This window comes from Macaca thibetana, chromosome 6 (assembly GCF_024542745.1).
Source record: "Macaca thibetana thibetana isolate TM-01 chromosome 6, ASM2454274v1, whole genome shotgun sequence".
Taxonomy (NCBI): Eukaryota; Metazoa; Chordata; class Mammalia; order Primates; family Cercopithecidae; genus Macaca; species Macaca thibetana.
This window is the reverse complement of record NC_065583.1, coordinates 128,890,103-128,900,971: the sequence shown is the minus strand read 5'-3', so window position 1 is coordinate 128,900,971 and position 10,869 is coordinate 128,890,103. Positions and strand designations below refer to the sequence as shown.

Sequence of the window (10,869 nt, the reverse complement as noted above, 5' to 3'; positions counted from 1 at the left end):
AACAGGGAAATGACTCCCTATTCAATAAATAGTGCTGGAATAACTGACTAGCCATATGCAAAAGATTGAAACTGGGCCCCTTCATCATACCATACACAAAAATCAACTTGAGATGGATTGAAGACTTAAATGTGAAACCCAAAACTATAAAAACTTTGGAAGACAACCTAGGCTTCTGCACAGCAAAAGAAACTGTCAACAGAGTAAACAGACAAGCTACAGAATAAGAGAAAATTTTTGCAAACTATGTATTAACAAAAGTCTAATATCTATCATTTATGTGGAACTTCAACAATTTCAAGGAAAAAAACATTAAAAAGTAGGCAGAGAACATGACAGACACTTCTCAAAAAAAAGATACGCATGTGGCCAACGAGAATGTGGAAAAAAAAAGTTCAGTATCACTGATCATTAGAAAAAAGCAAATCAAAACTACAATGAGATATCATCTCACACCAGTTAGGATGGCTGTTATTGAAAAGTCAAAAAATAACACATGCTGGCCAGGTTGTGAAGAGAAAGGAATGCTTACACATTGTTGGTGGGTGTAAACTAGTTCAACCCTTGTGGAAAGCAGTGTGGCAATTCTTCAAAGAGCCAGAAACAAAACTACAATTCGACCCAGCAATCCCATTACTGAGTATGTACCAAAGGAATATAAATTGTTCTGTCACAAAGACACATGCAAGTATATGTTCACTGCAGCACTATTCACAATAGCAAAGGCATGAAATCAGCCTAAATGCCCGTCAGTGGTAGACTGGATAAAGTGGTACATATACACCATGGAATACTATGCAGCCGCAAAAGAGCCATAAAAAAGATCATATCCTCTGCAGGAACATGAATGGAGCTGGAGGCCATTAGCCTTAGCAAACTAGAGCAGGAAGAGAAAACTAAATAGAGCATGTTGTCACTTACAAGTGAGAGGTAAATGATGAGAACCATGGACACATAGAGGGAAACAGCAGACACTAGGGCTACTGGAGGATGGACGGTGGGAGGAGGAAGAGGAGCAAGAAACATAACTAATGGGTACTAGGCCTAATACCTGGGTGATAAAATAATCTGTACGATAAACCCCCATGACAGGAGTTTACCTATGTTACAAACCTGCAGATGTACTCCTGATCCTAAAAGTTTTTTTAAAAGTGCTTATTGTCCAATGTGAATGGCACATATGTAAATACAAATTAATGGTAATAAAACTAATGATACAAATATAAGCAATATCCAGTAAGAGCATAGAGGAAAGAATGAATTTATTAGTTCATGTTTATTTATTCAGTAATGTATTTAAATTTCTCACAACATGAAATAAAAGGAAAAAATGAATATTGGAGTAGTAAATCCAGAGGAAAAAAATAACTTTGCATAGATAATTTGAAGTCAACAATATATGAGCATACAGAATACATACGTAAGGTCTAGAAAAATGCCAGAGTAAGCATTTGGCCTCTAAACTTTTTGGAAGGTAAGAAAAATGAGAACATAATAAATTACACTATTTATACTATCTCCAAAGAAAAAGAAAATGAACCTATTCCTAGTGCTGAAATGAAAGTTTTTCCTTGTAGGTGATCAAAAAAAGAACAATATGCCATCCTCAACAACATCCATATATTAAATTGACTTCATAGGGCTATTTCTTTTTTTTTTTTTTTTTTTTTTTGAGACGGAGTCTCCCGCTGTTGCCCAGGCTGGAGTGCAGTGGCGCGATCTCGGCTCACTGCAAGCTCCGCCTCCTGGGTTCACGCCATTCTCCTGCCTTTGCCTCCTGAGTAGCTAGGACTACAGGCGCCCGCCACCGCGCCCGGCTAATTTTTTGTATTTTTAGTAGAGATGGGGTTTCACTGTGGTCTCGATCTCCTGACCTTGTGATCCGCCCGCCTCGGCCTCCCAAAGTGCTGGGATTACAGGCTTGAGCCACCGCGCCCGGCCAGGGCTATTTCTTATAGTGGTTGCTAGCATGGACCAATGATGACATAATGCCAAATTACATACAGTAAAAGCAGTTTTACAAGAGGACAGACCATATGGTCCAGATGTGTAAATTTTTGCTTGTGAAGCTTATTCTTAGGATTTTTTTTTTTTTGTATCTATAGGAACACATGGACTATATATCACTCAGGCAATCCTTTGCAAATTTATGTTGCCCAACGAAGCATTTGATGAGGATTAAGCAACAGTGAGTTCAAGGTTATAGTCCTTAACAATCACTTAGGGTGCAGCTATTTCAGTCTACTTATTAAATAATGGAAGCGCTTAACTCCCTCTGGGGTTGGGTTCAGAGGAAAGGGACCACGGAACTTGGACTAGTTTTAAAAATTGTGGTAAAATACACACACCATGAAATTTATCTTGACCATTTTTGAATGTACTGTTCAGTGGCATTAAATACGTTCACATGGTTTTGCTACTAATCCACCTGCACAGAACTCTTTTTATCTTATAAATCTGAATCTCTGTGCCTATTATACAATAACTCCATGTTCCTCCCTCCCTCAGTCCCTGCCAGCCACCATTTTATCTATCTCTATGAATTTGACTATTCTAGGTACCCTCATAAAAGTGGAACCATACAGCATAAAAATATAGAATACTTCATGAATCTGCATGTCATTCTTTCTCTGGGGCCATGCTAAATTGTTTCTCTGTTGTTCTAATTTTAGTATATGTACTGCCCAAGCAATCACTTTGGTTGGTTTTGGACTGAAGAACAGGAGCGCATCAAACTTAAAATGGGGAAAGTTCCTGCATGAAGGCAGGATGGTATAATAATACTATTTTCCTTGCACCTGAAGACTGGGGCAAGAAGGGACACTGAATGAGATGAGGTTAAAGAGACAGGAAGAAACCAAACTCTAAAGGGCTTTGTAAACCATGTTTCATTAAGAGCTTGGACGTACAGACAATAAGAATGGAATAGGGAATTAAAATTTGTATTTAAGAAAAATAATTCCAGGAAAAAAAGGAGGCCTGGAAGAGGACAAAATCTAAAAAAAGACCAATTAGAAGGCAACGGCAAATAATTAGAGAAGGTTTTCCTTCTACTTTTTTTTTCCCCCAGCTCACCAGTATTGTTAGAGCAGGAATTACAGAATTGTACAGAACATGGGGAAATTTGTGTCTGTGCTTCTCATGTCCTTACTTCCAGTCTTCTGTTCCAAGCTTAGAAGGAAACTTTAAAAATATCTTATGTTACTAACAAGCAAAAACAAAACAAAACAGAACAAAAACACTAAAAGTGGGCAAAGGACATGAATAGACACTTCTTTAAAGAAAACACATAAGTGGCCAGCAAGCATATGAAAAAATGCTCAACATGAGCTAATCATTTGAGAAATGCAAATTAAAACCACAATGAGATACCTTCTCACACTAGTCAGAATGGCTTTTATTAAAAATTCAAAAAACAACAGTTGCTGGTGAAGTTATGGAGAAAAGGAATTGCTTACAGACTCCTGGTGGGAATGTAAATTAGTTCAGCTATTGTGGAAATCAGTGTGGCATTAAGTATGTTAGGAAAGAAACCATAGGCATTTCTTACGCTTTTGTACAAAGAACTTAAAACAGAAACACCATTGGACCCAGCAATCCCATTATTGGATACAAACCCAAAGGTATAGAAATTATTCTGCCATAAAGTAACATGCATGCACATGTTCATTGTGGCACTATTCACAATAGCAAAGACATGGGATCAACCCAAGTGCCCATCAACAGGAAAAACTGGATAAAGAAAATGTGATATATATACACCATGGAATACGATGTAGCCATTAAAAAGAACAAGATTATGCCCTTTGCAGCAACATGAATAGAGCTGGAGGCCATAATCCTAAGAAAACTAACATGGGAACAGAAAACCAAATACTGTATGTTCTCACTTATAAGTGCAAGCTAAACATTGAGTACAAAGGGACACAAAGGTGGTGACAACAGGCACCAGGGCCTAGTTGAGGGTAGAGGGTGGAGGAGGAAAATAGAAAAACTCCCTAACAGGTACTATGCTTAGTAACTGAGTGACAAGATAGTTCGTATACTGAATTCCCATGACATGCAATTTACTTACATAACAAACCTGCACATATACCCCTGAACCTCAAATAAAAGTTAAAAAAAAAAAAAAAAAAAAAAAGCAAATCTTATATTTCAGTAAAGAATCCAGAGAAGTCAAAGTCTAAAATGCACATTTTAATCCAGGAGAACACTTTTGAGGTGGCATTTCTCCCAACTGACCTGCCTCATTCCCCACCTCACATCATTTGTGTAGCAAGTGATACGTACTAAATCATCAATTCATAGCTTTTCTGGAATCCTGTGTGAATCATTGTTATTACAATTCAATTATCCTTAAGAAAATGGAAACTAAATATGGAAGGAAATGTGTTTTCCCTTCATAACAAGCTTTCTGGCTTTATACACCCTAAAGAATCAGTAATAATTAGGATGAGGGCAGAGGCTCTAGGATTTGACTATACCAGTGTTGGGCTGAGATACTGCTGCTTTATCTCATCCAGTGGTCCTTAAGGAATACATTTTCCTCTAGTTCTTCATGGTACACAGCTGTCGTGGAGCACTCTCACTCAAAACATTTCAATGGCCAATGCCTAAGGAATCACGTATGAAGTCACTGTTATCGCCAATGAGCCATCTTTTCCTGACAATGTATCTACCTGGATGCTCTCCCTCTCCCCACTTTCACACGTGAAATCATAACCTTAAGAACAATGCAGAGAAGAAAATTGAAAAGTTTTCCCCAAAAAATATACTGGACATAATATCTTCATGCTCTAAAGTCTAGTTGGATTTTGTTTCAATCCTTTCCATAGCACCATCTTAGTCCTCAGTGTTTTATTTTAAAATTATTTGAGAATGGAGATAATTTCATAATTGTACCTGAATTCTTTATTTGCATATAGGAAATAATAAATGTTGGATAATAAGTGCTTATGTATTCAGTAAATAGCTGTTTCAGGCCTATTAGAGTCCAACAACTTAGTTATGCATTAGAAATACACCAAAGAATAAGAAATAATCTCTGAATTCAAGAAATCTCAGTGCAGGTGGAAGATTCCTCAGAAATGTTTTAGAGCATGAAGAGGACACCCTGAGGAAAAATTAAGAAGGCACATCTAGAGTCTTAAGAATTCTGGAAAGGGCTAGAATTTAAAAACTCATTGTGATATCTCAATTTGCCTATCAATAGTGTTTCTTCAGGTGGCAAAAAAGAATTGTTCTTAAAATAACAGGAAACTAAATTACAAAAAGGCACATTTCACCTTAAAGTAAGAACTGTTTTTTAGTAATCAGAGAATCTCCACATTAAAATTAGTTGCTTTGTAAAGATAAAGAGCTTTGTATTATATTAAAAATCTAGAAAACCAGCTGTATAAATGTATAAATGTATAAGTTTAATATAGAATAAATAATTGTAAGGGGTAAAAAATTTGAGTTGACAATTTTAAAGACTCTAATTTTAAGATCTATTAATTTTATATAAGAATATTAATAACATCTCATTATATACATGTAAGGATAATATGGATTATTATGTCTGAAACTGAATGTATTATTTAAAATAGATCCTTTTGAAACTCTAACAGAATTATTCCCAAAAATTACTCTTCATTTTCCAAATATCATGAACTATGACTTTCATTTGCTAAGACATATAAGCCTATTAAGTGTATGTGTGTGTTTGTGTGTGTGTGTGTATGTGTGTAATATCCTAGTGATACTCCAGGTAAATTGGCATTAATCAATAAATGGAGATCTTAAATCAATCATAACCTGTGCCAAGTTGCTGCAGAGCAATTTGATCTTCTAATGTTTTAACACAGAGGCCCAAAACCATTATTTTGCACAAATAATTGTCCAAAGGTTAAGCCAGATTATCTACACAGAAACCTGAGCATTAAGTATGTTAGGAAAGAAAGCACAGGCATTTCTTATGCTTTTGTGCTCATCTTCTCAAATTCCCTTTTCCAAGTGATTAAGTATCAAGGAACCAGGTTCCATGGAAATGCTTGGCTCAATGAAGAGAAAGAAATAGAGAAAGAAGGGGGGGGGGGGGCGGGGAACTGCAACAGAAATCTCTTACATTGAAACACATATCCTAATACAATATTTACAGAAGTGCTTCCAAAGTGTTTCAGAATGCGGCCGGGCGCGGTGGCTCAAGCCTGTAATCCCAGCACTGCGAGAGGCCGAGGCGGGCGGATCACGAAGTCAGGAGATCGAGACCATCCTGGCTAACACGGTGAAACCCCGTCTCTACTGAAAATACAAAACAGTGGCGGGTGCCTGTAGTCCCAGCTACTCGGGAGGCTGAGGCAGGAGAATAGCGTGAACCCAGAAGGCGGAGCTTGCAGTGAGCCGAGATTGCGCCAAAAAAAAAAAAAAAAAGGTTCCAGAATGCTTCAAAAAGTGGAAAAAAAAAAAAAAAAAAAAAAAAGGATGGAATACTTAAAATTTCTCACTTCTATTTCTTCCCATTGTTAAAAGTCTTCCTCTGCTCTCTGCTCCGTTCCATCCGACCTGTCATTATTTAAGTCCTAGTCGTGAATACTTGGACTACTGTAGTCTTACACTGTTTCCTGTATCTTTCACAATAACGCCAAACACATGTATCTTTAAAAACACAAATCTGATCTTGTAATCAAGCTCTTTTACAATCACTTTGCAAGAGGAAACTGAAGTTTAATGACGTTTAACTGGATCACCAAGATCAGGGGGCTCTGAGTACCAGGCTGGAGCTAGAGCCTGGTACTCAGAGTCTGGTTCCTCCTTCAAAATTGTCTTCCTAGATATTGTGTGTATATTATGTATACTAATAGAATGATTTTACCTCAAAAATACCGTAAAATTTGGATGAATGTTGGGACTGCATTTATAGATAGAAAGACTGTCAGCTCAAAATTTTATTCACAAAGTACATAAAACCTATTCAACAAAGTGGTGTTGCAGAACAATTGATCCTAACACATAACTTGCCATTATTTGAAACCATTCCCCCTATTTGACTATCTATATATTTAAATCCCTCTTATATATGCATCAAGAAGCATTTTGATTTTGTTTTTAGCCAACACACAGTTTAACAAATTGCTTAAATATATTAAAGAAAAATATTCTTATTAAGATTAACCCTGTGTATGCTTTCTTTATACTGTATAAAAATTTATAACTATAACTTCAGGGGAAAAATAAAAGGAGTATAAAAATTTCCATATTCTGCTCTTCCTTTTAATTCCCAAGTTTTATTTTCATATTAAAATTGTCCAATTTCTACATTGAAAATTTAATAAAGTAATGAATTTGAGTAACTTTGCAAAATTTTAATACATCCAAAATTATAATAAGAAAAATGTGGAATGTAGGAATATTTTGTTTTTAATTTGGTAAGATCTGAGAGAAATTCTGTTATGCAATTCTTGCAAAAGAATTATTAGATGTATTGCAAATGTCATACAATAAACTGAATATAAATAAAACATAAAATTATGATGTTTACCTTTATTTTCAGATTACTGATGCTTCTAAAATGTATTAATAATATTAAAATTAAAAGCTAAATATCCTGATAGTTAATACAAGCACAATTTTGTAAAATTCCACTTTTGTACAACACACGGCTAACTTTTAATATTTATTTCCCATTTTCTTATTTTTCTGTATTAATATCATTGCTAAAGTGCAACACAAAAGCTCAAATTTGTTTTTAAAATTAGCTGATGAGCTATATTTTATAGTAAATAATATGTGATTAAATTTTAAGTTACATAAGCATCTACTCACTAATATCAAAATGTGTTTATGGCCTGGTTACTCTAATTTACTTTACTTCTTGTTAATTTGAATAACAAAATACTCAGAACGTGGTCTTGAAAATTTTAGGCAGATACTAATGTAAAACTACCTAACAGCCAGGAATAAATACCTGCCATTGATGCTATTTCCATTACTTAAAATACTGAATTAAACCCAGCACACATTGTAAATTGTTTTTGCTTCTTCCTTTTAGGATAGTTGTGAAAAGTGAAATAACCAGGCAGCCTTATCTTAGGTGAGACCATTTCAGCTTGGAAACAAACAAAGCTCTCTCTCGATGAACTGGGTTCATTTCATATTTGTGTAATACCCTGGAAGAAATTAGGTTTCAATAAAGTCCATTTTTGTCACTGCATGTAGCAATGAATATCACACCCAGCAGGGCACAGTGGCACCTGGCTGTCCAGACCCCAGTGTAGCACAAACCATCTGGGGGTAATTACAACAAGGTATTCTTTGAGGACCAGATGGGACCAAGGAACAGAAGCCCCTACCCCTCCCAGTCATTTACAACATAATTCCTTTCAATGATATACTTAATCCTCCCACCAGCTATGCCTTTCAGCTTGCTGTTGTCACTGTTCCTTTATGTAAATTCAGATGCAAGACCGGGAAAAAGAGGGGGTGAGAGAGAGAGTACAAGATAAAAAGGGAAAGGGTGAGAGAGAGAGCCACTGGTGCCTCTAGGGACCAAAAGAAATTATTCATCCCTAAATTGTTTTCACCACAGCAAGTACAGTAACAAATTTTTTTAAAAAGAGAGGACTGAAATTATCCTAAAGAAGGTCAATGCGACAGCCCTGTGTGGCACCAGCTGAGGTTTACTCAGCCACCTGTTAGCTAGAAAGCGCTCTGCACGCGCTTATGATGCATTTAACCAGTTTAAAGGGTCTTTATTGACAGGCCAGCCACCTCCATTCAGCAGGCTGGAGCCATAGGCCTGCTTTGTGGTCATATGTGGCATACAAGCCTTAATTCAATTACGCTGTAAGCCTATCCAATCTGCATCACTGCCCTTTCACTTTTGTGCCATTTGTCTTGCATATTGTAAAGAATTTTATTTTGAAGAGGGAAAGGCACCCTACAACCCAGTTGTCTTTATTTTTCATTTAAGGTTGTGCCGCAGGTGTGCCGCCACCTTTCAACTCCCGAAATGTATTCATCTTTAAGTGATATTTTAGAGGGAAGCGGTATTCATTGTTTGGTGACATTGCTTTGTGGGTGTTGCTGATTTTTAATTATTTAAAATTAGGTATACATTCAAACTCTCCAACACACCAACGAAGAATCTCCAACCTTGATTGTTAAAAATTCAAAAGAAGAAACAAAAAGAAAATGTACATGATAAATGAAAATGACAATTATTAGCTTTGTTCTACAATTTTTCTATTTAAAAAGAAAAGTATTTCTTAGAGTGATCATACATTAAATTTTAAATTTTGGATTTTTCCTCAAGTGTCTGACACAAAATATGAATATCTGTATATATGAGTGAGGTTCAGTGCTGCTATGTTGCTTGAAAATTTCTAATCTAAGTTCCATATAAGGTAATTAAATATATCAAGTGTGCTTATATTGTTTTGTATTTTGGTACTTTCAATTTTCCATAACACTGGACCAGTGCATATTATTATTTGATGCTTGGCATTTTCATAATAATGTAGGGACAATGAAAACATAAAGATAGATTTCCCAAAGTCAAGGGCTCTATTATTTTTATATCATATTTTTCTTAAATTAAAAGTCTGCCTCATTTAAGCATGCTTAAAATAGCATGCAACATTGCAATAATATAGAAATGTGATAACCAACCAAACCTACCTCCTAGAGGTCCTGTGTTTATATTAAGAGTATGGATCATTTCAAATCAGTGTTCCCCCAAATAATTAAATGACTTATCATGAGAATTGATTGGGACTTCAAAGAAGGGAGAGAAGAATCTTCTTTGTTAGGTGATGTCTATTTTCCACCCAAGTAGAAAAGGACAGTAGTGCTAGATTACTTATCAAAGTTATTAAGCGAGTCAGTGTCAATTTTCATCATGGCAACTTCAATGTGTCTTTGGAAGTTCTCATCTCTTTTAAATTACTGAATCAAAACCACAAATACGAAGCATTCGAAAGAGACCAAGACACTTTAACTGGCAAGAAAAAATAAAAATATTTGCATCTGATCCTCAAAATAAAAAGTGTTTGAAAAACTACCTTTATATGCGTGTAAATTTAACCTATGTGTATCTCTCAGCAATTCTATGCCCATTTCCTTTGTGTTTTCCTATAGGGTTGCATTTTAAAAATGAGAAAAACGAAGGGTTAATAGAGGCTAAATTGCTTGCCTAAGAGCTCAAAATTCTTCTGATTTCTAAGAGTTCTTTCTATTACACCAGGAAGACTTCATATGACTATTCTATAAACTTTATGATTTTTACCCATCTATGCATGTATGTGTGTTTAATGTATGTGTATTTCTCAGCAATTCTATGCCCAATTCCTTTGTGTTCTCCTATGGGATTGCATTTTGTCAATGAGGAAAACTAAGGGTATATAGAGGCTAAATTCTTTTGATTTCTAATTGAAATCAAAATTCTTCTGATTTCTAATTGAGGGTTAAGAGCTCAAAATTCTTTTGATTTCTAATTGAGCATTCTTTTCATTACATCATGAAGACTTCATATTACTATTTTATGAACTTTATGATTTTTATGCATCTGTGCAATTTTCTGTATATATTAGAGATATGCCCTATAACATATATATATACAGGAAATTGCCCAGATGTGTAAGCTTATCAATATATGGAAATATATATGTTAGAGTACACTCTGAACACTCTGTGTACTCTAACATATATATATACACACATAACATATATATACATATGTACATACATTGATAAGCTTACCAATATTCTGTGAAGTAGGAATAACAACTGAACTTGTAAGTCTAGAATCACATCAAAACAATGAGAAAAATGACCTGAATTTGTTACATTAAAAAATCATTGCTAAGATATAGACATATTTCTTTAGCCACT

The 10,869-nt window shown here is 35.3% G+C and overlaps 1 non-coding gene across 1 annotated transcript; it reads right to left on the bottom strand.

Annotated features, from left to right (window-relative positions):
- Positions 1-2,588: 2,588 nt before the first annotated feature.
- On the bottom strand, positions 2,589-2,696 carry LOC126957732 (U6 spliceosomal RNA). Its single transcript, XR_007726906.1, has one exon. It is a non-coding gene; the product is annotated as a U6 spliceosomal RNA (small nuclear RNA).
- Positions 2,697-10,869: the final 8,173 nt, after the last annotated feature.